Raw genomic sequence first — 25,334 nt, 5'->3', positions numbered from 1 at the left:
CCACTGTGGTGGTTCATGGCTAACAGATGTTTCCACTTATTCCTCAACAACCCTCATTAAAAGTAACTGTGAGGCCTAATTGACTAGTTCTCCACATAGTTGGATCTACATAGAAAATAGTCCTATCACTGTATGTTTTACAATGATTTCTTTTCCCGTTTTTTGTTGCTGATATGAAAAGCTTTACCATGACCTTTTCACTTAACTTCTCAGGAAGAAGTAAAGGGATGAAAACTAAACTTTTTCCTCCATCTTACTCTGGATGGACTTACTGTGTGTTGTGAAGCTCTACTTGGAAATGCCAGCCATTTTTAGAAAAGCCTTGTAAATCCTCAAATTCTAGAAAATCATCACTTACTAGGGAAGATGACATAACAGTTGTATTAGATTTCATTCTGTAGGGGAGTGGGCAAGAGTTATTCAACACCAGGTCCTAATGAAAAATTGTCACTAAGTTACAGTTCTGGTGTTTGAAGCTGATGCTGAAATGTCAGAATTTTTTCTTTTGGTAAAACATATCTGTTGACCTGGTGAGTGGATATGAGGGGCTGCTTAAAAGCTTTTTAATATTTTTTACCAAAAGCTTTTTGGACATGTTGGGAGGCTTGGTCTGAGCCTTGACGGCAGTCACCAGATGCAGGAAAAAAAAGGCTTCAAAACCTGTCCTTTGCCAAAGAGACAAGAAATAATATCTGACAGAGGCATCACAAGCAAACATGATGGCGAATCAGTAATTATACAGGCTACAAAGGAGAGCACATCTCACTTCCAAATGTCTTTTTTCTTCTTCTTCATATTTTACTAATAACATCTCATAGAGGTGCTTAGGTCAGTATTTTTAAAAACAATTTAATATATGACTGTGCTTTGGGTTAGGTTTAACTCCTTTATTAGACTAATGCTATTTGTCATTTCATGCATGTGTCAGCATTGTTTTTGAATGGCAAAAAAGGTTGGGAATAAACCAAGCACAAAGAAAGACACTCGCAGCTCACTATATGTAATTTTGCTTTAGAAAGGAATAAATATTCCATGAAGATAGGTTATATGCCACTTGCAAAATATTGCTATCTCTTAAAGGGAGTTACATGTTGAAAGAAAAAGACAATAACTTAAATAATATTAGTGAAAAAATGGCAGCAAATTTGACCAGATCCAAGTTGCATAGCTTCACTCTTTAATCTCAGACTCTTTGAATGTATTGTTCTTGATTTTGGAAAGCAAGTAAGAGAAAGGCTTTTCAAAAGAAGTTACAAGATTAAATTTCAATGTCACAATATTACTGTGTTTTTCATCAAATAGCATACCATGAAAAATTTACGTGTACAAAATGAATTTTCATCCCATCTTACAAATAAATCATCATTAAAAGCATATGTCAAATGAATCGAAGTCCAAGTTTCAACCAGGATTGATGTGAAGAAAAAGAAAAAAATGATAAATGGAATGGAATATTTACTTCAGAAATAACTGCAACTTATACTTTCTCAAAATCTTTGCCTTTTTATTTCATAATAATCTGTTACTGATCAAAGATATACTATATGTCAAATAAGCAAGATGCTTCTGGTATAAAATTATTGATATGAACCGTAAATGAAAACAAAGTTACTTGGGCCTTGAAAATGTTCTCTTTCATGTTGATTCATTGCAGACAGCTAATGAATTGCAGTCTCTTCTTCTTTCCCTGACATATTTGGGATGGTTTACATGACTTTGAAATGGCTTACGTATTTTACCACCCACTATAGAATATTCGGAAGAAGGGAAGAAAAACATGCATTTATTTTGCTGGTGGTCCTTTTTTACCATCTCATTCAGTGTCTAGGAATACCAAAGGTATACTGATAAAAGGGAAAGGAGAAGAAAGCCTAATCAAATGTATTAAAATACAAGAATATATTTTAAAGGCTATCTTAGAAGATACTTGATAATTACCAATCAATCCACTGACCACGTGGTCTCTAGTATGAAGGTACTGTAAGATCTCTGATAACCACGTGCTAATCAAGCTACCTATAAAGAGGCTGTAGATAAGGGTGCTCCTAAAATTATGTCTATAAACACCAGTTACCATTTTAAAAAGCACTAGAAAGATGTATTTTTTCCCAACCACAGTCACATAAAGAAATTTATTTATACCCTTACAATTTCTTTCTTAGGATAATCTCTTTTGTTCTATCGGATCATATAGATTAAATTTACTGTGATATTATGTTTTCTGATAACTATGAAAGTCAGAATTTCAGCATACCACTGATAAAGCTATCATATCCCTTTATTATGTATAATGCACCTATTGTGATTTAGACCCTTGCAAAAGCTAGAAGCTTTTATTAAAACATTTCAGACATATTTGATTTCAAAGGTACAGTATACCATATCTTGTTTATTTGAATTAAACGTTTGTCTGACATTTTAGTACACCGTACTAATTTCATTGTTTAAATTGAACAAAAATGGCCACGAGTTTGATTCTATATGGAACTGAAACATTTAACACAATAATCATTTCATATGAAATGTAGAAAACATACCTACAAACAAATGTGAATTTGATATTATCAATGAAGAAGAATATACCCTAAGAAACTGGTACCATTTAGTGTTACATGCTATGGCATTTCATTATCTGGCAAAATAAATCTTCCATCTTTTGTTACCACTTTATATAAAATAAATAAAAGACCAACTTCTTTTCTTATCCTTGCATTGCTTACTCCTTGCAAAAACAGATATGTTTTATAAAAGAACTTGTTACATTAAGATGTATGTCTGCTTTCCTTCAGAAGACAGATTAGAGTGTTTCAGCCGCCACTAAAGTTCTTTGTAACAAAATGTAATGCTGCATATATAAAAATGCAAAGTGTAATGTAGAGTCAAATGTCTCTCAGCACAAGAGTTGTTCGTTTTAGCACCCATTTTGTTGGTATTTATCAACTTACTAATTATAGGCAAATTGCTTCCAACACGAAAACTGTGATGATTAGCAGTTTTTTCTGCTAACTCTAGTCTACTGTAGTTCCGGTAAAGAATGTCAATAATCCAGATTCCTTTCTTTTTCCTGCCTTAGAATATGTAAAAATAAATTCATCAGGCTAGCATTTCTAAACTTTTGGGAAACGTGGTTTGGAAGGATGGGGGTGGAAAGAGGAAAAGGGATGGATTAAATATATCAAATCAAGAGAAAGTCTACTTGCTACTTCCCAGCAATTGGACAATCTTGAGGGCTCACTGGAGATTGGTCTAGCACAAAATGGAATTAGGTAATCCCAGTTTAGTAACAGAGTAACTGCGTGTGATTGCACAGTAATTGCATAGGAAGTGCATCAACTGCTAGCACCCAGCATAAAATCTCTATGTTAAAGGGAGGAAGAAGAGTCTTAAGAATTACTTCACATACCATCATTGATACCCAGCAAATGGCTGGCACATATCGTGTAAACCTCTCATACAACTATTCAGCAGAGCTATATGTTATTGCTTGGTGAGGCATAAAACAGTCTGTAACCTTCAGCTTTCCAGTACAGTCCTTTAAAGTGAGCTCAAATGAAAATGGGAGTAACATACCCATCTAGAAAACATTCTCATAACGTGCAATACAATAAAAGGTTGAATTTTCTATCACCATTGCTGATTTCACCCATTTGTTTCTCATTACAATAAGTAAACAAGATTAAATGCAAAATCTTACAGTTCAGAGTACATTACGAAGCAGAAATGTCTGTAACGAATACTGACTTAGTGTCTTAACCAACTTATGTGTCTCTAAGTGACTGTTTCTTCCTGCTAGGAAGTTTTTACAATTTTAAAGTTATATTGGCAGGTTCCAGTCAACAATGATGTCTGCAATGGCCTTCTTTCTCCGATACGTTGCTTTTAGTCTAATTGCTTATTTGCAGTCTCAGCAAGCAGAGAGAAGAATTTTATCCTCTTTGCCTTGTCTCTGAATACTAACTAGCTGGCCCAGCCGAGGCTCTCTAAAGAGAGAAACTGCATGAGAGACACACTGCATTTGACACAGTCAAGAGGTAAAAGAAAGAGCAAAACAAAAGTCTATTCAAGACTGAATCCTCTGATATTCTCCCCCATCCCCCAACCCCTTTAAAAATAAAGCAAAAGGGGGGAAAACCCATAAATCCATGCCTGAATGCCTGAGGTTGTCGGAATAAAGGACAGTGAATGACAGGTGACTGTCAGCATAATTCTCAGTCTCCAAGTAATCACTTTTTGGCATTGTTGCACAAAAAAAGTGTATACATAACAAGGGAATATGTCATAAGTTCTCTATGTATGCACAGACAACTTCAGTATAGGAGAAGCAACTAAGCATTTCCACACCGACCCAATGGTTTCCTTTCAGTTCAATGTATTGTTGCTGGAAAATGTTCTCAAATTATTAAGTGTTTTTCTAGTGACAAAAATGCTAAATAACTTTGGGGAAACTACTGAAGGGTTATGAACCTACTTTCCTCTTACTTCTTTTTCGAAATGTATTTACAGAATGGGAGATCTGGCTTGATAAATAAAACTCCTTACACACGTTGCTAAAATGTTAAAAAAAAAAAAAAAAAGGAATAAGAGTCAACTGATGAGTTTGATTTTTAAAAGTCTCCTCTCCAGCTATTTTCCCCCAAGATCTCTTTACACTTTCATCTTCACAGACGGCCTTAATCTTCCTGTCTTTTTTGTTCCAATGTCTGGTCAGTTTGTTTTAAAGTTACCTCCCCCTCCCCATTTGCTGGAACTGAAACTTGACTTCGGGCACTTGCAGTTACAAATGCTGATAAATGTGCAGGCCTTTCCAGAGAAAGGTGGAAAGTGCTGAAGCAGGAAAGGTTTTGATGATTATTTAAATAATGTGTATTAAGTTGTCTGTTGCATGAGCTCCAGGTACAGAGAGATAAACAACGGAAGTGACAGAGTAATTGGTAATTAAAAGAAACCTGGCCTCTTCTCAGATACTGGCACACTCCAGTCTGCTGACCATCCGTAGTGGAAGGACAGGGATCCTAGCCTCAGTTCCACTGGGCTGAGGAAGAGACAAAACTGACCAGAGCCCCAAGCTTCTAGGTCCTGCCTAGAAGACGTGGGCATGGAGACGGTTCACTGTGGCCAAGTTGCTGATGCCAGGTGTAACCAGGTGACGAGCAGGAGTCTAGAGACAGTGATCTGTGTCACTCTAAGTACTCACAGGGCACCATGAAGGCAAAGCTCCACTGCAGTTACCACCCCAGCAGGTGTTACCACATAGTCTAAATCTTCTGAGAGAAATGAAGGAGGAAGGAAGGAACTCGAATGACATAAAAGGAGACAAATAAGAGGAAGTTACTTTCCTGGTTACAACTTTTTTCTTTTGCTTGCTATAAAGGAAGAGAAAACTCTTAAAAGGATGAGCATGACTGAATGGTGTGTATTTATTTCACTATTAAATATGGACAATAATTTGTTTTGCTTTTAAAGTGTGGAAGTTGAAAGTCCTTGAGATAAAACAGTCACCTTATACAGACTTGAACTCAGTCTTCAAGAAGTTAATTTGTAGAATATTTAACAAACTGATCAGATGAGAATTTTCTTCAATTGCATATGAAATATGTCTTTGCACAGATAAGTGAACAAGATTGCTGGATTCTGTTCTTGTTTTTCACTTACAGTGGCTGTAACTTAAGCTGCCACTTTTGAGTATTTATTTCAGAGGCCCAAATAGAAATGATTATACCCAACACTTGAAAATGTTTTCATATAGTCCTTATTTGTAGTAATATTTCTACTACGTTTTTATGATGGTCTTCATGAAAAAACTCCTAAAGAAAACAGTAAGATTAAAAATCTTCTTGTCCTGGGACTTCCCTGGTAGCCCAGTGGCTAAGACTCCTGGCTCCCAATGCAGGGGGCCCGGGTTTGATCCCTGGTCAGGGAACTAGATCCCACATGCCACAAGTAAAGATCCTACATGCTGCAACTAAGATCTGGCACAGCCAAATAAATAAATAAATACATAAATAATTAAAGGAATATTTAAAAAATTTTTTCTTGTCCTAATTGAGATTGACAAGTTTAGAGCTATTAAACTTAAAAGTCACAGATAAAATTGTTTTAAAATTCAGGATTAGTCTAATATTGCTTTTGCTTATTAGGAAAACCTGGGCATGGGAGTTATATAAGACAGTGATATGAGACAAAGATTTGAGAGGAAATAGACCAAATTTCAACTTTTAACAAGTGAAATTAAACGTATGCATGTTTGATGAACTGAGTTCTGTTTTTAGTGGGGGGCAGGGGGAAGGAGGGCTCAAATGAACCAGGATTAAAGATGACTACTCAGTACTTGCATGAGCATTTTTTCTTAATGAAAATAGAATAATTATTATTTTAAAACCAAAGGTTTATTTGTGGATGATGTGTCAGTGTGCCTGTGTGTCTGTATGATGAGAAAGTAGAAAGAATTACGTTGGGAATAACAACTAGAGCCGTTCAAAATGAAGATGTTTAATTCTTCATTTCATTATATTTAACAAGATTCCTAATATACAGTTGAAGAATTCCAATTATTAAAAATAGTGACCTTTGGATCAATCATATCTTGACAATTCCTAGTGAGAATTCAAGAAAAAACTCAAGGTCTTAAAAGTATAGAAATCTATGTGGTCATCATCATCATGAAATAACAGAAAGTTTCATATAATTTATAAATAAGATGATTATTTTTTGAGCTATTTATTTCTATGAAGACTTAATTTTTTTCCCCTAATGACAAAGAATGAGATGGTCAAGAGAAGGCATGAAATACCCAGCTGACAGTCATTTTTAAAGAGTAGGTGATAAATGCTTTCATTCTGGAATCTGCTCAACGAAAATACATTAGTAACTATAGTTTACCCAATATGGCGATTCTCTAGGTTGCACGTCTGCAGTGCCAGGGCTGAGGAGTGGAGCGAGTGACCACTGTGAGCCAGTAGCCAGGGAGGCAGTGTGGCAGAGGTGGGGCTTGTACTCTAAATGGAAGGAAGAGAGGTTGAGGAGAGGTCTGCAAAGGAGAAAGAGCCTTGCTGGACAAAGAATGAAATGAGCAAAGACACAGATGTGATGATGAAGATAGGTAGAAAATGTCCAAATCCTGACTTTCCCTTTGCATAGATAGATACGACAGAAGGATATCTCATGTTGGGAAGTGAAATTCTGTGATAATAGTTTAGGAAAGTTCATTACTTTCTATTAATGTAATTTAAAATGTATAAAGGAGAAGTTTTATCTTAATAATATAACAAATACTGAGAAACAGAGAAAGAGGGATGTGAAAACCTGGCAACTTAAACTATTTTATCCCTTTTCTGGCTGAGAATGGAAATTCAGATTAGACATTCATGTAACAATTTGATTGACACCCTGCCCTACCCACCCCCACCTCCCGACCCTGTGTTCTCCCTCCCCCTGGGCACCAGGACTGAAGTTCAAGAGCCTACGTAGCAGTGACTTACACGGTGCTGTTTGAGTATAAGTTGGTATAGTTTTTTTTTTCTGAAGAAAAAAACAAACAAATGCTTTATAGGTCAAAAACCTTGAAAATGTATATATATACTAACAATTCTACTGCTTGGAATTTATCCAAGATAAATACTCAGATAATCCAGGTAATTAAAATGGAATCCACCTAAATGTGAACTGTAAAAGATTGATTAAGTAAACTATGTTATATCCAGATGTCCATCATTGCTTAATTCCAACCATGAGAAATCATCACTATTGACAATTGTTCTAAGTTCAGGTGAAATGGAGCAGTTATTCCGGATCAGCAACCCTTGGGACTGTGCACAGGTATCTGTGTGGGCAGTCTGTACTTTATGCTCGATGAGATGCTTAAACATATGCAAATGCTTCCACTATGTTACATACGGCTGTTTGCCACCCATGTTCCTCCAGTGGGAAGGTTCAATTTGGTTACCAAGTAAGCAGTTTCTCTTTACACTTAATGGAATTTTAAATACCAATAGTATATCAAGACATAGAAGGAAGATATCAACTGTGTTCACAATAAGATGGCCCGTAGAAATCATCTTTGCTTTACCTGTGCCCTAAAGATTAAAAAAAAAAAAGATAAAAAACTAGCTAACATCTGTCAGAAATAAGCAAATGTATGAGTAATGATTTTTCAGAGAATTATATAAAGCAATCACAATTGTGAAATTAAATTTTTCTTCACATATAGGTTATATATATATTTTTATGAATGCTTTCACACTTACTCCAAGTGCTAAAGAGAATCAATTGAAGCTAGAAATTCTCACAATTTTCATGGAGCGCTACCCTTGAAGGCTTCAAACGTCTGCTCATTACCATTTTAAATGCACTTATTTAAATCTAGCATTTACTTTCCTTTTTCTACCTGTAAGTAATGCATTGGTAACATCAAAAATTTACTTTGGCAAAGATACTATTTTTCTCACAGAATAGGTTTGGGGCAGTAGTCAAAAATTTTTGCTAACCCACAGTAAGAGTTTCCCTCTCTACTGGAGATGACTGGCCTGTGCTCCCCAGGGGCAGGTACCCGACATGAACACTCTCTGTGTTCCAGCAGTGCCTGACAGTAAAAGATGCTAAACAAATGTTTGTGGCAGGAAGAACACTTAGAGGCAATCCTCGCTCCAACGAAGTTAATTATACATTGTCTCCTGAGTACATTTTGCTCCTTCTTCCTGCCTACAAGTTTGTCAACCATCCTACCTTACCTACTGAAACTCTGCTCTTCCCTAAGTGTCACTCTCTCTATTATCCTCTCCTGATTAACTGAGGCTACTACCATTTCCCCTTTCTTTAAATATTTAGATTTTTATCTGTTCTCCCAATATCGCATATGTTATCTTGCATTATAAATGTTCTTTCATAATTACATGCATTATATATTAGTAATGGTTCTTCCTTGTAAGCAACAGACACCAACTCTGGTTAACAAAAGTAAAAGGGAACTCACTGGAAGAATATCCAGGTGGGGGCTTACACAATTAACAGGGAGCTGGCAGACCAGGCTTCAGACCATGATTCAAGAAAATTCAGGGCAAGATGGCAGAGGAGTAAGACGTGGAGATCGCTTCCTCCCCACAAATACATCAAAAATACATCTACAAGTGGAACAACTCCTACAGAACACCTACTGAACGCTGGCAGAAGACCTCAGACTTCCCAAAAGGCAAGAAACTCCCCCACGTACCTGGGTAGGGTAAAAGAAAAAAACAGAGACAAAAGAATAGGGACGGAACCTGCACCTCTGGGAGGGAGCTGTGAAGGAGAAAAAGTTTCCACATACTAGGAAGCCCCTTCACTGGCAGAGACGGGGGTGGGGGGTGGGGGTGGGGGGTGGGGAAAGCTTTGGAGCCACGGAGGAGAGCGCAGCAACAAGGGTGCAGAGGGCAAAGCGGAGAGATTCCTGCACAGAGAATAGGTACTGACCAGCACTCACCAGCCTGAGAGGCTTGTCTGCTCACCCGCCGGGGCGGGCAGGGGCTGGGAGCTGAGGTTCAGTTTGGGAGAAACACTCCGAAACTGATTCTATGAGGCCCCCATCACCCTGATGACGAAAACCAGACAAAGATGTCAAGAAAAAGAGAAAACTACAGGCCAATATCACTGATGAACATAGATGCAAAAATTCTCAACAAAATACTAGCAAACAGAATCCAACAGCACATTAAAAGAATCATGCACTGTGATCAAGTGGGGTTTATCCCAGGAATGCAAGGCTTCTTCAATATATGCAAATCAATCAATGCAATACACCATATTAACAAACTGAAGGAGAAAAACCATATGATAATCTCAATAGATGCAGAAAAACTTTCAACAAAATTCAATACTGATTCATGATTAAAAAAAACTCTCCAGAGAAAGTAGGCATTGAGGGAGCCTGCCTCAACATAATAAAGGCCATATGTAACAAACTAACAGCCAACACCATTCTCAATGGTGAAAAACTGAAACCATTTCCTCTAAGATCAGGAACAAGACAAGCTTGTCCACTCTCACCACTAGTATTCAACATAGTTTTAGAAGTTTTATCCACAGCAATCAGGGAAGAAAAAGAAATAAAAGGAATCCAAATCATAAAAGAAGAAGTAAAACTGTCACTGTTTGCAGATGACATGATAATATACATAGAGAATCCTAAAGATGCCACCAGAAAACTACTAGAGCTAATCAATGAATTTGGTAAAGTAGCAGGATACAAAATTAATACACAGAAATCTCTTGCATTCCTATACACTAGTGATGAAAAATCTGAAAGTGAAATTAAGGAAACACTCTCATTTACCATTGCAACAAAAAGAATAAAATACTAGGAATAAACCTGCCTAAGGAGACAAAAGACCTGTATGCAGAAAACTATAAGACACTGATGAAAGAAATCAAAGATGATACAAATGGAGAGATAAACCATGTTCTTGGATTGGAAGAATCAACATTGTGAAAATGACTATACTACCCAAAGCAATCTACAGATTCAGTGCAATCCGTATCAAACTGCCAATGGCATTTTTCACAGAACTAGAACAAAAAATTGCACAATTTGCATGGAAACACAAAAGACCCTGAATAGCCAAAGCAATCTTGAGAAAGAAAAACAGAGCTGTGGGAATCAGGGTCCCTGACTTCAGACTATACTACAAAGCTACAGTAATCAAGACAGTATGGTACTGGCACAAAAACAGAAATATAGATCAATGGAACAGGATAGAAAGTCCAGAGATAAACCCATGCACACATGGTCACTTAATCTTTGATAAAGGAGGCAAGAATATACACTGGAGAAAAGACAGCCTCTTCAGTCATTGGTGCTGGGAAAACTGGACAGCTACATGTAAAAGAATGAAATTAGAACATTCTCTAACAGCATACACAAGAAGAAACTCAAACTGGATTAAAGACCTAAACATAAGGCCAGACACTATAAAACTCTTAAAGGAAAACAGACGCAGAACACTCTATGACATAAATCACAGCAAGATCCTTTTTGACCTATCTCCTAGAGAAATGGAAGTAAAAAGAAAAATAAACAAATGGGACCGAATGAAACTTAAAAGCTTTTGCACAGCAAAGGAAACCATAAACAAGACCACAAGACAATCCTCAGAATGGGAGAAAATATTTGCAAATGAAGCAACTGATAAAGGATTAATCTCCAAAATATACAAGCAGCTCATGCTGGTCAATATCAAAAAAGCACAAACAACCAATCCAAAATGGGCAGAAGCCCTAAATAGACATTTCTCCAAAGAAGATATACAGATTGCCAACAAACTCATCAAAGGATGCTCAACATCATTAATCATTAGAAAAATGCAAATCAAAACTACAATGAAATATCACCTCACACCAGTCAGAATGGCCATCATCAAAAAATCTACAAACAATAAATGCTGGAGTGGGTGTGGAGAAAAGGAAATCCTCTTGCACTGTTGGTGGGAATGTAAATTGACACAGCCACTATGGAGAACAGGATGGCGGTTCCTTAAAAAACGAAAAATAGAACTAACATATGACCCAGCAATCCCAGTACTGGGCATATACCCTGAGAAAACCATAATTCAAAAAGTGTCATGTACCACAATGTTCATTGCGTTACTATTTAAAATAGCTAGGACATGGAAGCAACCGAAGTGTCCATCGACAGATGAATGGATAAAGATGTGGCACATATATACAATGGAATATTACTCAGCAATAAAAAGAAATGAAATTGAGTTATTTGTAGTGAGGTGGACGGGCCTAGAGACCATCATACAGAGTGAAGTAAGTCAGAAAGAGGAAAACAAATACCATATGCTAACACATATATATGGAATCTGAGGGGGAAAAAAAGGTTCTGAAGAGCCTAGGGGAAGGACAGGAATAAAGACCCAGATATAAAGAATGGACTTGAGGACACAGGGAGAGGGAAGGGTAAGATGGGACAAAGTGAGAGAGTGGCATGGACGTATATACACTACCAAATGTAAAACAGATAGCTAGTGGGAAGCAGCCGCATAACACAGGGAGATCAGCTTGGTGCTTTGTGACCACTTAGAGGGGAGGGATAGAGAGGGTGGTAGGGGGATACTAGAGAGAGGAGATATGGGGATATATGTATATGTATAGCTGATTCACTTTGTTATACAGCAGAAACTAACACAGCATTGTAAAGCAATTATACTCCAATAAAGATGTTAAAAAAAAAAAAAGAAAATTCAGGAACAACAGGTTTTAGGAAGTAATAGCACAGTAAGTTTCCAACAGGTGGAATAGAGTGGTCAGAATACCATCATGGTGACAGATCCAATTGTCATATTTAGGCCATAGATAGAACTTCCTACTCTGCTAAGGGTCTAGAAAAAAGAATAATTTGCCCCCCCTCACCTTTCTAGAAGGGAAGGACCAGGCTAGAAATTCACACACCAGGAGAAAGAGGGGATTTCCAAAAAGGAAATTGGTGGGGGGGTCACTAGGAAGAGCATGAATGGCAAGGCCATCCATTTACTGAATTAAATTAGATGATTAGCTCCTGAAGTACAGGGAATAGACTTTACACTATTTCATCTGTAAAAAGGACCCACTAGTGCCTTGGACAAGTATATGGCCAGACATGTGCTGCTAGGAAGGACAAAGGGCATGGAAAGAGATAATATTTATTGAAATTGTGTGACAGGGCTACACATATTCATGAATGCAGTCATTACTCTGTTGCTCACATGAGTCAAAACCATGTAAGCAGCACCCATCCAGAAGGCTACCTTGTGAGACTTGCATTTTGTGTGTGCTGAGGTGTGCACAACCTGGATATGTCAATGGAGATCGTATATAATACTGATCTTAGTGCAGTACCTGTTAAAGGTATTCCATAAATTATGATTATGTTTAGTAATGATTTATTGTCAGAGTTAAGGTTCTCTACTCTATTTGTGCAGGGGGGATCTGCTTTTGCCTTTTTTCAATTTGCTCTTGACTGATCATCTAGCTTGTCAAAAAACTCCACAGACGAAAGATGAAGCCCTGTATTTAAATCTCCTCCCATCGGTAAAATAAGAGTCTATGGGGGTTCCTGGGTGACCTAACAGATATAAAACAGGCTGAATTAATTGTTAGTAACCACTTTTTTAAAATTATATATACAACGAATAATTCTTTCCAGCTGCTAAGTTTGAAAAAAAAATAGTAAAATGAGTTAACAAAAACAAAAAACTCAGCCTTTCCCAAGTCCAGAAAATTTGATGGGAAATAAATGCATTCACCAGACTCATTTTGTGTAAGGAATATTTTCAGTGTTCTGGCTTTACTTAGTTATTTCCTCATTTCGGAGTTAAGCCACACAAATAAAGGAAGATGACAGTGCCAGGAAACACACGTCCATCCCCCTTTCCTATGAGTATGCAAGCTGCCAAAGTGCTGACAAAAGTTGAAAGGTCAGCAGTCATCTGTGGCAGATGTGCTTCATTATGGTAAACACTTGGATGCTGAAAATGGTGCTGTTCACAGATAGTTTATAATTTAGGTGAGAAATACAAATGTGAGGAAGCTTCACTGATGGGAATCTTATTTCATGTTTGAGCGCAATTAACCAGCTGATAAACAGGATTTTGTTTTCCATATGAATGGACAATGTCCGTTCATTTGGGACACTATCTTGTCAAATGGGCAACAATAACAATAAAGTTTATGTATCTTGGCTCTCTTCTGCCCTAAAACCTGTAGTAACCTCCTGCGATAGAATCAAGAACCTCAACTGAGCGTGCAAAATAATTATCTTCCAGAATCCACCTGATGGTGATGCTATGGAAGATTATCTTGTTTTGAACTGGAAATGGGACTAAAAATCTCTTTTAATTTCAATAACTCAATTTTAGTATAATCAGAACATGCTTGTAAGCCCTAGTATTCTATATTCCACAAGTTCATGTGGCATAATCTTGAGGATGATATACGCTATCAGATTTCAAAAGACAATCTAAATTTTAAAAGCATATGACAATTTCTTATTATCTGGACTATCTTGCAGCCACTTTCTAAGCCCTTACTGATAAAATGCTGAGGACTTTTCATTGCCACTTAATGTTTTACCACAAACTATAAATTTTGCACCTTGACTTTTTTACTCCTCGCCCACACATTTTCCGGTGTGCCATGTTCATCTCTCTCTCTCTCTCTCTTTTTTTTTTCTAAATAATAAGATCATCTGTTCCTGTTTTGGCTTCATAAATGAAGATGACACATGACTGTATTGGGGTTTTTTGCTCACAGTGACGATTGAAAAGAAAAGCCACCTATATCTTCTTGCTTAGTTTCCCTTGAGAAGAATGAGCAAAGTGAGCTGTGTAGCCTAGTAACCATGGAACATATTTCCTGTATAATGTTCACAACTTGGGCAAGGTAATTATTATTGCTATGCAACTTCTGGTAAAATCTGTGAAAGAAAGGAAATTATATTATTAGCTTTCACATGTTGACCCAGATATGACTGGATCAGTTTAAGAAGGCAAATCAGTGTTGATTTTCATTTATCCCCTCAATAAATATTTATTGAGTACTACTATGTCCTATTTACTTGAGAATAGAATTATGAATAATGTATGGCTTCAGTTTCCAAGAACTTAATAACCTAGCATGCTTGGTTGTACTGTTAGTAGCAGTGGTAGATACTGGTGATGACTGGTGATGATTTTGGTTTGTATTGGGAAAGAACTGTTGGGAAGCAGATATATCACCTGGACTTGTACATCTATCCCCTGGGAAATCCACACTAACTTTTTTACCTGCTACCTTTATTACCACAGAATTGTTTAAATGTGATATTTCTTTTTTTTTTTAATGAAAGCTTATTTATTTATTTATTTATTTATGGCTGTGTTGGGTCTTCATTTCTGTGTGAGGGCTTTTCTCTAGTTGCGGCGAGCGGGAGCCACTCTTCATCGCCGTGTGCGGGCCTCTCACTATCGCGGCCTCTCATTGCAGAGCACAGGCTCCAGACACGCAGGCTCAGTCGTTGTGGCTCATGGGCCTAGTTGCTCCGCAGCATGTGGGATCTTCTTGGACCAGGGCTCAAACCCGTGTCCCCTGCATTGGCAGGCAGATTCTCAACCACTGTGCCACCAGGGAAGCCCTAAATGTGATATTTCTTAATTACTGATGCCTATCATTCTTAAATCTCATTTATATTTTAATGAGCATCAAGGTTCTCAAAAAATTTCAAAGGGTAGACATCCAACGGTGGGATCAAACTTTAATCAAATATAAGAAACTTTTCTCAGCTTCCTTCTCTGTCTGGGAAAGTGCTTCATGCTCTATAAGAAATATGCTCATTGGCATAAAGGATATAATTTTCCTGTGGAGATGAGACATGTATATATATATGTATCTAAATAATATACAGTGTACATATGTACGCACAATGCTCTTGCACATTCGTATACATGTACACATACATATAATGTGGTAGAGACTATAAAAAAATGGTACTTCATTCATTCTAGGTAACAGGTCACTGTAGGTTGAGGGTTAGTCATAGAGAAAGGTCATTATTAACTTTAACATAAAATGATGTACTAAACTTATTTTAGTGAAAAGAAAGAAGACATCTATTTTCTCATAATGAAAATGAAAAAAAGGAAGAGAAACAATATTGAGGACTCAATGTGGTGAATAATTTCAGTAAATGGAATATCCACCCGGCCCTTTCACTCTGGCCGAAGAATTGGTGTACAGCACTGTTTACTTTAGGTTGAAATCTTAATGATGAAGAACAACTTACTATGAGTTTTTTTCCAGTAACAGTTACCTTTACAGTATTAATGACTCTTGACTTCTCTTTTTTTTTTTTTTTTTTTGCGGTACACGGGCCTCTCACTGTTGTGGCCTCTCCCGTTGTGGAGCACAGGCTCCAGACGCTCAGGCTCAGTGGCCACAGCTCACGGGCCTAGCCACTCTGCGGCATGTGGGATCTTCCCGGACCGGGGCACGAACCCGTGACCCCTGCATCGGCAGGCAGACTCTCAACCACTGCGCCACCAGGGAAGCCCTCTTGACTTCTCTTGTTTAACAGTTTTATTGTTTACCTGTTAACTGTATTTGGTAACTAGCTATTATGAACCGAGAAGTATTTGTTGACTTTTATGTGACCAGCCCTGGGCCAGGTTTTAGAGAGCAGAGCAAAAATGCAAGACAAGATCCTTTCCTGCAAGGGTATTCTGATATTATTGGGTGGCCTACTCTCTGGCAATACACTTGAACATGCAATTACTGGTAATATGGAAAGGGACATGTGTTGCTGCTATAGGAAGACAGGGTTTGTATCTATGGGCTTTTTAGAAACTTGAGGAAAACACAATACCAGCAAGCAGGGACCCTGCTTCTGGCCTGTATCTTAGGGAGCTCTGCACTGTATCTTAGGGAGCTCTGCACTTTGGAACGCCTTCCACTAAATTTTTAAAGATTCCTTCTGGGGGCTAGGACCTACAGGGTCCAAGAGGGCCATCCAGGTCAGGCACCTGAGTTCAGACCAAAGCATTTCTTTCACGGGGTCACATGAGATTAAGCTTCCAGAATAGTGCTGACATGTTGATTTCAGGTGAATCTCACTCACTTTGAACACAGGTGGAGATTAGGGCCCTAGGCTACTGATAGTCCACCTCTAACCCTTGGGCCACAGGGACAGTTCTCAGCTCTCTGTGTCCAGGTCATATGGTTTCTCTGATCTTTACTTTGTGCCCATCCCCACCCCACCCCTGCCCCCAGTTTTAACCTAGGACAGTTTCCCTACTCCTTCCACAGGCTTTGCACTGCATGTCAGGCAGATCTCTGGCAAAGGCTGTGCCTGTCTCCTTGGAGGGCTTTCCAGGATGTTGCTCCTTGATGCCCATCAGCCCTTCTTTTCTTTTTTTTTTTTTTTTTGTGCACCTCTCACTGTTGTGGCCTCTCCCGTTGCGGAGCACAGGCTCCGGACGCACAGGCTCAGCGGCCATGGCTCATGGGCCCAGCCGCTCCGTAGCACGTGGGATCTTCCCGGACTGGGACACGAACCCGCGTCCCCTGCATCGGCAGGCAGACCCTCAACCACTGCGCCACCAGGGAAGCCCGCATCAGCCCTTCTGATCAAGTTTTCTCTTGCCTGTGATTGATGTGGAGGCATACTCCCCTGGGTAGTCTTAAGCCTTGCTGAAAATGGATGGACATTCCTTGTGTGAATAGGACTGTTCTTCTTGCTCAGCTCATGGGACCCTCAGCAATCTTCCTCACTGGTGGCCATATGTGGTCAACATTGAAAGGTATTAAATTCTAGGAATGCAGTGACTTTAGCTAAAGATTTCAAGGGAAGACATATTAAGATATGTTATTCTATGTTTATAAAATTCTGTTTGATAAAATTGAAATAACAGAAAATAATAACTCACACTTTCCTGCATACTTTGGGTAAGATTTGCATTTATTTGTAGTTCTCATCAGTGAAGCAGTTATTACCTTTGATGGCACAATGAAGCCATTGGGTGGAGCAGCATCATGAGTAATGATGTAACTAAATAAACGGTATTAGGGAACTGGAGTAGCAAGAAGATCTATATTATTTCAATACAAATGCATTCTGAAGAGCTATGGCTTTATGACTAGTAATGACACTGCTGTCTTTTTCATGTATTGTGAGGTATGACATTAGTTAGGAAATGACACATTAGACAATAAATAACATCGAGAGATTGTTCTTGAACCTGAACAGGAAGAGATGGAGCCTGGATACTAAGAAGAATCATCATATGCACTGATTATACAATAGACAAATATGTAACGACTTCTTCTCTACCCATTGTTCTAAGTCTTCATTTCTACCTCATATGGGCCCATGGATTTTGTAATACATTTCAAATGTAATTATTTACAGAGATACGATTCAGACATTCTAAACTGATCATCCACTGCGTGCTACATGCTACATATTTTATTTATTTTTTAGTTCACATAAAATTTAATCAGTCAAGTTAATGAAAAATATCAAACTTTTTGAATTAGTGTATGACAGAAGAAATTTAATTTTGTTGCAAATAATACAGTATTTGGTGTTTCCATTCTGGACAAGCTATGCTGCAGAAATAGCAATGGCATTGAATCTCCGTTCATCAGGGTCACATTCCATGAACTTCTTGAAAACTTCTATGGCATCCTCTAATAAAGTTTCATCACTAGTTTCCCCATGGTTAATTGGAAATGGTTTCCATCCATCTAATTCATAGAGATGCCCATCTACATGAACTAATGCAATAAAATGAAGATCTACTTTTTCATCTATATTTTTTGTGTGTGTGCCTCAGTCTGACCTTCATGGTCACTGGTCTCATGAGTAACTCGAATGGAGTCATAGTTCCCCAGGTATATGGCTTGTTCTTCAGGGCTCAGTGATGCAGACTCCTCCAGGAATTTTTTCAAGGTCGATCCAGATTCAAAGTGCATCTTGTCTCTATTGTTGGCAATAGCATGGATTAGTCCAGTTGTTCCACAGGCCCTGTTGATTGTTTGCCTCATGAAATACACTGATGATGTAATATGTTGTCCCTGAGATTTTATTTTTTCCTCTTCTTCTGTTTTGAATACTTCATACTTTTCTGTAATAGGGAAGAGAAGCAACACTGCATACACAGGTCTTGGTACCATGCTAAGGAGTTCAGGATCCATTCCATATACATCAACAAACTGCCAGTTAGGATGTAGACCTAATTGTTTGAGAAACTGGTTGGTGACCTCGGGATTGGCCTCCAGCGGCAGCCAGCGCTGACCCTCCATGGCCGCTCCGCCTGGCCCCTCTCCAGCTCTCTAGACATATTTTAAAATTGTTCAAATGAATGAAGTACATGCATTGATCTTGTTCCTGTGCCAGCATCCACTATAGAAAGTGCAACATTTTTTGAGTAATTGTCACATTATTACCTTAACTAATACTTAATTTTACTGCAAGTGTTAGATTTTAAATTTTATGTGTCCTAAATACTTTAAGAGAGTCTTTTCCCCCGGATTATTTAGACACAGTTAAAATCCCACCACAAGGAGAAATCATAGTCTACAGTATTATTATCTAATGGATTCAAAAACTATATGTTTGCTGATCCTGGCTTAATTGTCAGTGAATGAACCGTATGATAATGCCAATAAACTGAAAACTTAGTAGTAATAACTCTAAGATCAATTTCTTATTATAATTAATTTTTCAATTTGCTTATGAAATTTTTAAAAGTTTCCTTGTTTTCTTTCACTTCCCTTTTAAAAAGACTTTTCTTTTTTGAAAGAAAGGATAAGAAATTGTGATGATTTCAGTTGGGTGAATTTCATGTCTTAATGGTAAATTAAATTATTTAAAATACAACCATGGATAGAGTAAGTGGTTTAGTCTAGTGTTTCTTCCATAATAATGAAAAGAATCTTTTTTAGGTACCCAGCTGCCCCACTGACTATTTATAATTTTTCAGGCACCACTTTATACATTTTAATTTTGGTGTCATAGGCCACATAAAGATGGATAGACCCTTGTAAAGTGACCAAGAAGAATTCTCTGATCATACTTGATGCTTGTAGCCATCAAAGAGTGTTTGCTTTCAAAGGAATTATTATACTTCCAGCTTGCTTGCCTTGGGGAATGTCAATTAAATCCAAATTATTTAATGACAGAGATTTTGCCATTTTTAGAGACAGGGTAAGTGAACTAGAAATGACAAAAATCAAATGAGAAATGAAAACATACATTTTGATGTTTACCTGTAAATTGCTTATCTTGCAATTAAGCATTGGTTTACCCTTTGCCAAATGTCCCCATTTGCAGATGCCTGTTAAAGAATAAGCTGTCTTCGTTTCCTGCTAGTACACAAGTTAGCTTCTTTTAATGCATGCTTGTACTCAGGGTTTTCTGAAGAGCCTTGTGTTATCTCTGTATCTAGTCCTTATAAAGAATCACTTTCAGCATGTGTGGCCTGGTTCCTAACAGTCTATCGATTCATTGAATTTCCTGAATTTCAGAAAGACCCCCATTGATTCTTTATGCTGCCTGGCAGAGCAATTCTTAATTTTTGTCTGATTCTTTCCAACATCAGTCTTAAGAAGAAAAGGTTTTTCTTACAACGCCTCGAAGGGTTTACTGAATCATGCATCACCAAGAACATTTTAAAGCATTATTTTGTCTGTTATTTAAAGTGGGAAATGCCGTCCCTTAAGACACTGGCGCGCTGCCATTTGCCTCCAGAATATTTCATGGTTCACTGTCAGGACTGCTGCTTTTTCTCCAAGAACATATGGGCCATTTTGGAGAAGTTTTCTGTAACATTCAGATGCTGAACATGGTATCTGTGTACACTTGGTCTCCAGCAAATAATGTTTCTGGAATTTTAATACCTAATGGATTCTTTGGAACTTACTGAAAAGTCTATTAAACATGGTAACACCAAAGGAGGCTTGTGAGTTGGAGGTAGAAGGGACTAAATATAACTGATGCAGAGTTTAGCATCATTAGAATAGAATGTATTCCTGTGATTTTATTATTTTTCATTGGAGTAGTTCTCTTCTTCTTCTCCTCCCTCTTTTTTCTCTCCACCTCCTCCTTTTCCTTCTTCTTAGTGTTTTCAAATAGTCACTGCAAATTATTTTAAATGGGGGAGAATCTTCCTATACTCTGTGGTGTTGATACATAAGTCATTGGAACGTGGTAGGGGTTAGCACACACTTGTGGATGATTGTGTCATTAAAACTGCATCCAGTCAATCTGGGAATACCTCACCTGCATTGTTCTGTAAGTACCTTTCTCATTAAAACACCTGTTTGGTTTGATGGTGTATATTTTTAGTCAAAGGAATCAAGCAGAACACATTTAAAACAAACAATTAAAATTAAAGTGTGACTACATTCTGGATAGAAGAGCTAATTGCAACTCCAATAAAGAATAGCTTCCCCCCTTGTACAATGTAATGTACTGATGACCAGAACTGGGCAGATTCTAGTGGAAAGACACTCATTCCTTATATTACTGTTCTACCAGATTGTCTCTTTGCTGGTCATTTGGTGAGCAACTCCTTGATTTGCTAAGTTACGGAGCTAGGTGGCTCTTAAATGAGCAATAATCTGCAAATGGTCCTATGATGATTAAGGAAGAATGGAAGAGTACAAGGAAATAAAACAAGAAAATAATAATCATGTTTTAAATCTTGAAATCACTAGTGACTCCATAGTCAGGGACCTCTGCGTAGAAAGTTTTTTGCCCAAGCAAACCTGGGGTCTTTCCAGATCCTGAGGAGTTGAGGAGTTGGAGAGGACAGAGGTGATGATGGTCAGAAAAAGATAACAACAGAAAATAAAAATACATGACAGAATCTCTGTGTCATCACAGAAGGGATGAAATCAGGGATAGATTTTAGAGACTGTACCCTTTGGGGAAATCCAAAGTAAGTATGGCCATGTGTCTTAGCACTTCAGTTATTTCATCTCCCTTACATTTCAGATATGGATGTGATCTGGTTGTCATCTCACTCTTATTCAATGTGTCATTTTGCCATTTGGCCATGACAACAACCAGTGTGAGAATAAGAAGTCATGGCCTTCTCTGGACTCACTGTGTGGTTAGTGGCATCCACTTGCTCCCTGAAGATTTCTTTAAAGGACAGGGAAAAGTGAAGCTTGGGAAGGATCCTGATAGGCAACAGGAGAGGAGGAGGAAAACTAAGATAGATTCCTTCACTCCCATGGCCATGTAGCAGACAGGAGAGACAGTGGAAATGATTTGTTCGCCCTCACCTTCTAGAGGCAAAGTCAAGAGAAAAAAAATCCACACTTGCTGGGAAAGGTTCAAAGGTTCAATTAAACAAACATAGTTATTTAATTGTCTGCCTGATGGTAGGTTAGTATATTTCACTTACCCATAAACCACAATGTGATTATTTGCATATGAGTCACATTATATTAAAATAGTATTTGTTTTTCAGATTAGGGTGTTCTCATTAAAATTAGGTGAACAAAAGTATAAATGTATCTTTACGAAATCCCCAAATAGATACATCCTAAAAAGGAAATTTGGAGGAGAGCGATACACTACTGTATCTTTTAGTACGTCTACAGTTATCCACCCCCCAAGCATCACCCTCCCAGTCCTGATTTCTCTGAGCCACTTGATGCTTTCATTTTTACTTACCCTGAAACATACAACTTGGAGTTAGAACTTAGTACAACACATGATAGTGTTTCACTAGAATGTTTACCACATGCAGACAATCATTTAAATATTTCTATTCTGGAGACACACCTTTGATTTCTGTGTTTGAATATGTGTTATGAGAAACATGTTCCATGTTTATTCAAAGATTCCCAAATCCTGGCATGTATTATTTAGTAGAACTGGACCAATTTTAAATCCTACTACCCCAGGAAGCCCAAGGTATTCAGAAGATCTACACACCTATAATGTACACACATACTGGCGCCCACACACCCAGAGGCAGAAGATTCTCAAATTGTGTATTTTAAGAGAGACAGTATAGAGGAGTGGGGAGGGCTGCATACCATGCTGTATTCAAGTCAGTAAAAGCGTATCATTACCTTAGAGTTTCTCAAAGGGAGTTTAGATTCTGAAAATCCTATGAACATTTTGGTAGAGTGAAGTCTCACCTGTGACATGATCCTTTGGTCTTTCCTACGTTTTTGCCCTTCATGTTCAAAAGTGGTGCTTCAGATGGTGTCAGTGTATTTGTCAGATCTCCATCCATCAATAGGCCTCCTTCTTGGCTTGTTTGCACGAGCCCTGACTTGCAGGGAACATGGGCAGCCGAAGAACACAGGGAAAAGGGCCATGATAACAGCAGGGAGAGAATGCCACTGTGCCTTCTCTCATACCCAGGATGTGTGCCCTCTGTCCTCACACGGAGAGTCATGAAATGAGGAAAATGATATTCATGGCATCTTTTATAAGACATTAAGTCAATAAAGTCTTTTAAAAATTCAGTGACTTGTAAATCTTTATTCTTAAGATTATATATATATATATATATCTTAAGATTATATATATGTATAAATGATGAATCTTGTTTTTGTCTCCAGTGGATATAGGCATTTGATCCTAGACAGTCACCAATGTTTCTTTTTATATAGTTTATGATGACAGTTACTTGTTTTTCCACCTTCACTAGAAAGACATAATTCATGCTCCTCCATTTAACTGGGACTTGTGGAAGAAATGGTGAACCCCACCCTGACCCCAGGGTTGAGACTCTTTCCTTCTGTGACATGCACAATCCCTGTGATGCTAGACCATAGGAGAGCGTGACAGGTAGTGTATCACCAAGAAGTTTGTTGTCGTATGCATTGTGAAAACGTCATGAGCTCTAGACCATTGGCAAGAAATTAACAAAGACCAACTATACAGGTTGCTTGTTACTGTCCTTTGATACCACCACTAGAATAATTCTTCTGTCTTCAAGTTTTGTCAGTCTCGTTGCTCTAGTTAACAATTTGATAGGGCCCTATGTACTTTGGTATGAATACTGACCATGTCAAAGCCACGATTTATGCTAATACAGCAACTTCCCACAGGAACTGCTAATCTAAAGGTTATGTAGTACATCTTAGTTGGATCGAAATGTATAGTCCAAATGCCATAGTACACAAATACCATTTTTTTAATCCACTTATCTCTGTCATACTATTACTTGTTAGCTACTAAAGGAGAAAATTTTGATTGTGTTTAATTGGTGGCAATTAATAATATTAGTTCCATCTTCAGTATTCCATAAGGCATATGATTTCTCTACATCCACTCAAATATTTCAACATTTACTCAGATATTTCAAATGGTTAAGCCAGCTTCCTCTTTGACATGCTTAGAAGAGACCCTGGGTTTGACTTTTTATGCTTTTAAATGCACTGTGAATCACTGTGCCAAACTCCTGCCCTTCAAGTGAATGATATATTTTATTTACACTCTTAGAAAAAATCTATGCATAGCCATTATTAATCACTCACACCTTTAAGAATGATCTTACCTTTTAGCTATTCATCAAGATCGGTATCCTTCCTGTTAGAAAGAAACACATCATAACTGATGTACAATCAAACTGTAGATGGGCCCAAGTACACGGCTAATACCAGAATAGATGTCTCTTCACTTGAGGATTACACTCACATGTGTGCACGCACACACACACACACACACACACACTCATACCTCAGTATGCTGTATCCATTCTGGCAAGTCCCTTTAAAATGCCAAACTGCTAAAACCATGTCAGCTCTTAGATAATACATCACTATGATATTGAAGAGCAACATATCATTTCCAAAACTGCTCCTACCCTGAGCAAGGCCAATAAGACATTGGACCACTGGAAACAACAAAAATTCAAAGACCATAGTCTACGATTTTTATCAAAAGCAGGAGAGGGGAAAATTGGCAAATAAATAAGTTCTCTCTGCTGATGTACTAATTTCAAGAGAAGACTATTTATAATTGAATCATATCTCCATTTAAAAATCAAGAAAATAAAATTTTCCACCTTTGACAATAATTGCAATGCATGCTTTTCATTAGGGAAGAAACGCTAAATAGATTCACAAAATGTGTTTAAAAGAATTTCCTTTTTTGGTGGACATTCTCATGCACCTCTAAAACGTTGGCTGGAAATTGCAGAGGTGATGCTTTCATCAGCCCCAGGGGAAAACAAAACAAAATAGAAATCAAAATATCTTTGATTTTCCCTTTTTCTTTAGCTACTACTCTGATTTTTGTATTGGGATAAGAATTAGAAAAGGCCAGGGCTTCCCTGGTGGCGCAGTGGTTGAGAATATGCCTGCCAATGCAGGGGACACGGGTTCGAGCCCTGGTCCCGGAAGATCCCACATGCCGCGGAGCAGCTAAGCCCCGTGTGCCACAACTACTGAGCCTGTGCTCTAGAGCCCATGAGCCACAACTGCTGAGCCTGTGTGCTGCAACTGCTGAAGCCGACGCGCCAAGAGCCCGTGCTCTGCAACAAGAGAAGCCACCGCAAGGGGAAGCCTGCGCACCTCAACGAAGAGCAGCCCCCGCTCGACGCAGCTAGAGAAAGCCCGCGTGCAGCAACGAAGACCCCATGCAGCCAAAAATAAATAAAGTTAAAAAAAAAGAAAAAAAGGCCGAATGTGTAGCTGGCTTATAAAAGGTTTTAGATAACAGCAAAATGAGGTAGAAAATGCTTCAGAGTAAGATTCTTATTACACAACATCTGTCTTCAAACGTGCATAACCTTAAAAATATCACTAAAATAAATATATCATGAGAGAGACATTTAACTATACCGGTAGCACTTTAAAATTACAAGATCAAGAAAAAC

The 25,334-nt window shown here is 38.0% G+C and overlaps 1 pseudogene; it reads right to left on the bottom strand.

Moving 5' to 3' along the window:
- Positions 1-18,085: 18,085 nt before the first annotated feature.
- Positions 18,086-18,786, bottom strand: LOC136121397 (ubiquitin carboxyl-terminal hydrolase isozyme L3 pseudogene; annotated as a pseudogene).
- Positions 18,787-25,334: the final 6,548 nt, after the last annotated feature.

This window comes from Phocoena phocoena, chromosome 3 (genome assembly GCF_963924675.1).
Source record: "Phocoena phocoena chromosome 3, mPhoPho1.1, whole genome shotgun sequence".
Lineage (NCBI taxonomy): Eukaryota > Metazoa > Chordata > Mammalia > Artiodactyla > Phocoenidae > Phocoena > Phocoena phocoena.
Note: the sequence above shows the minus strand (reverse complement) of the source record. Positions and strands in the feature narration are given on the sequence as shown.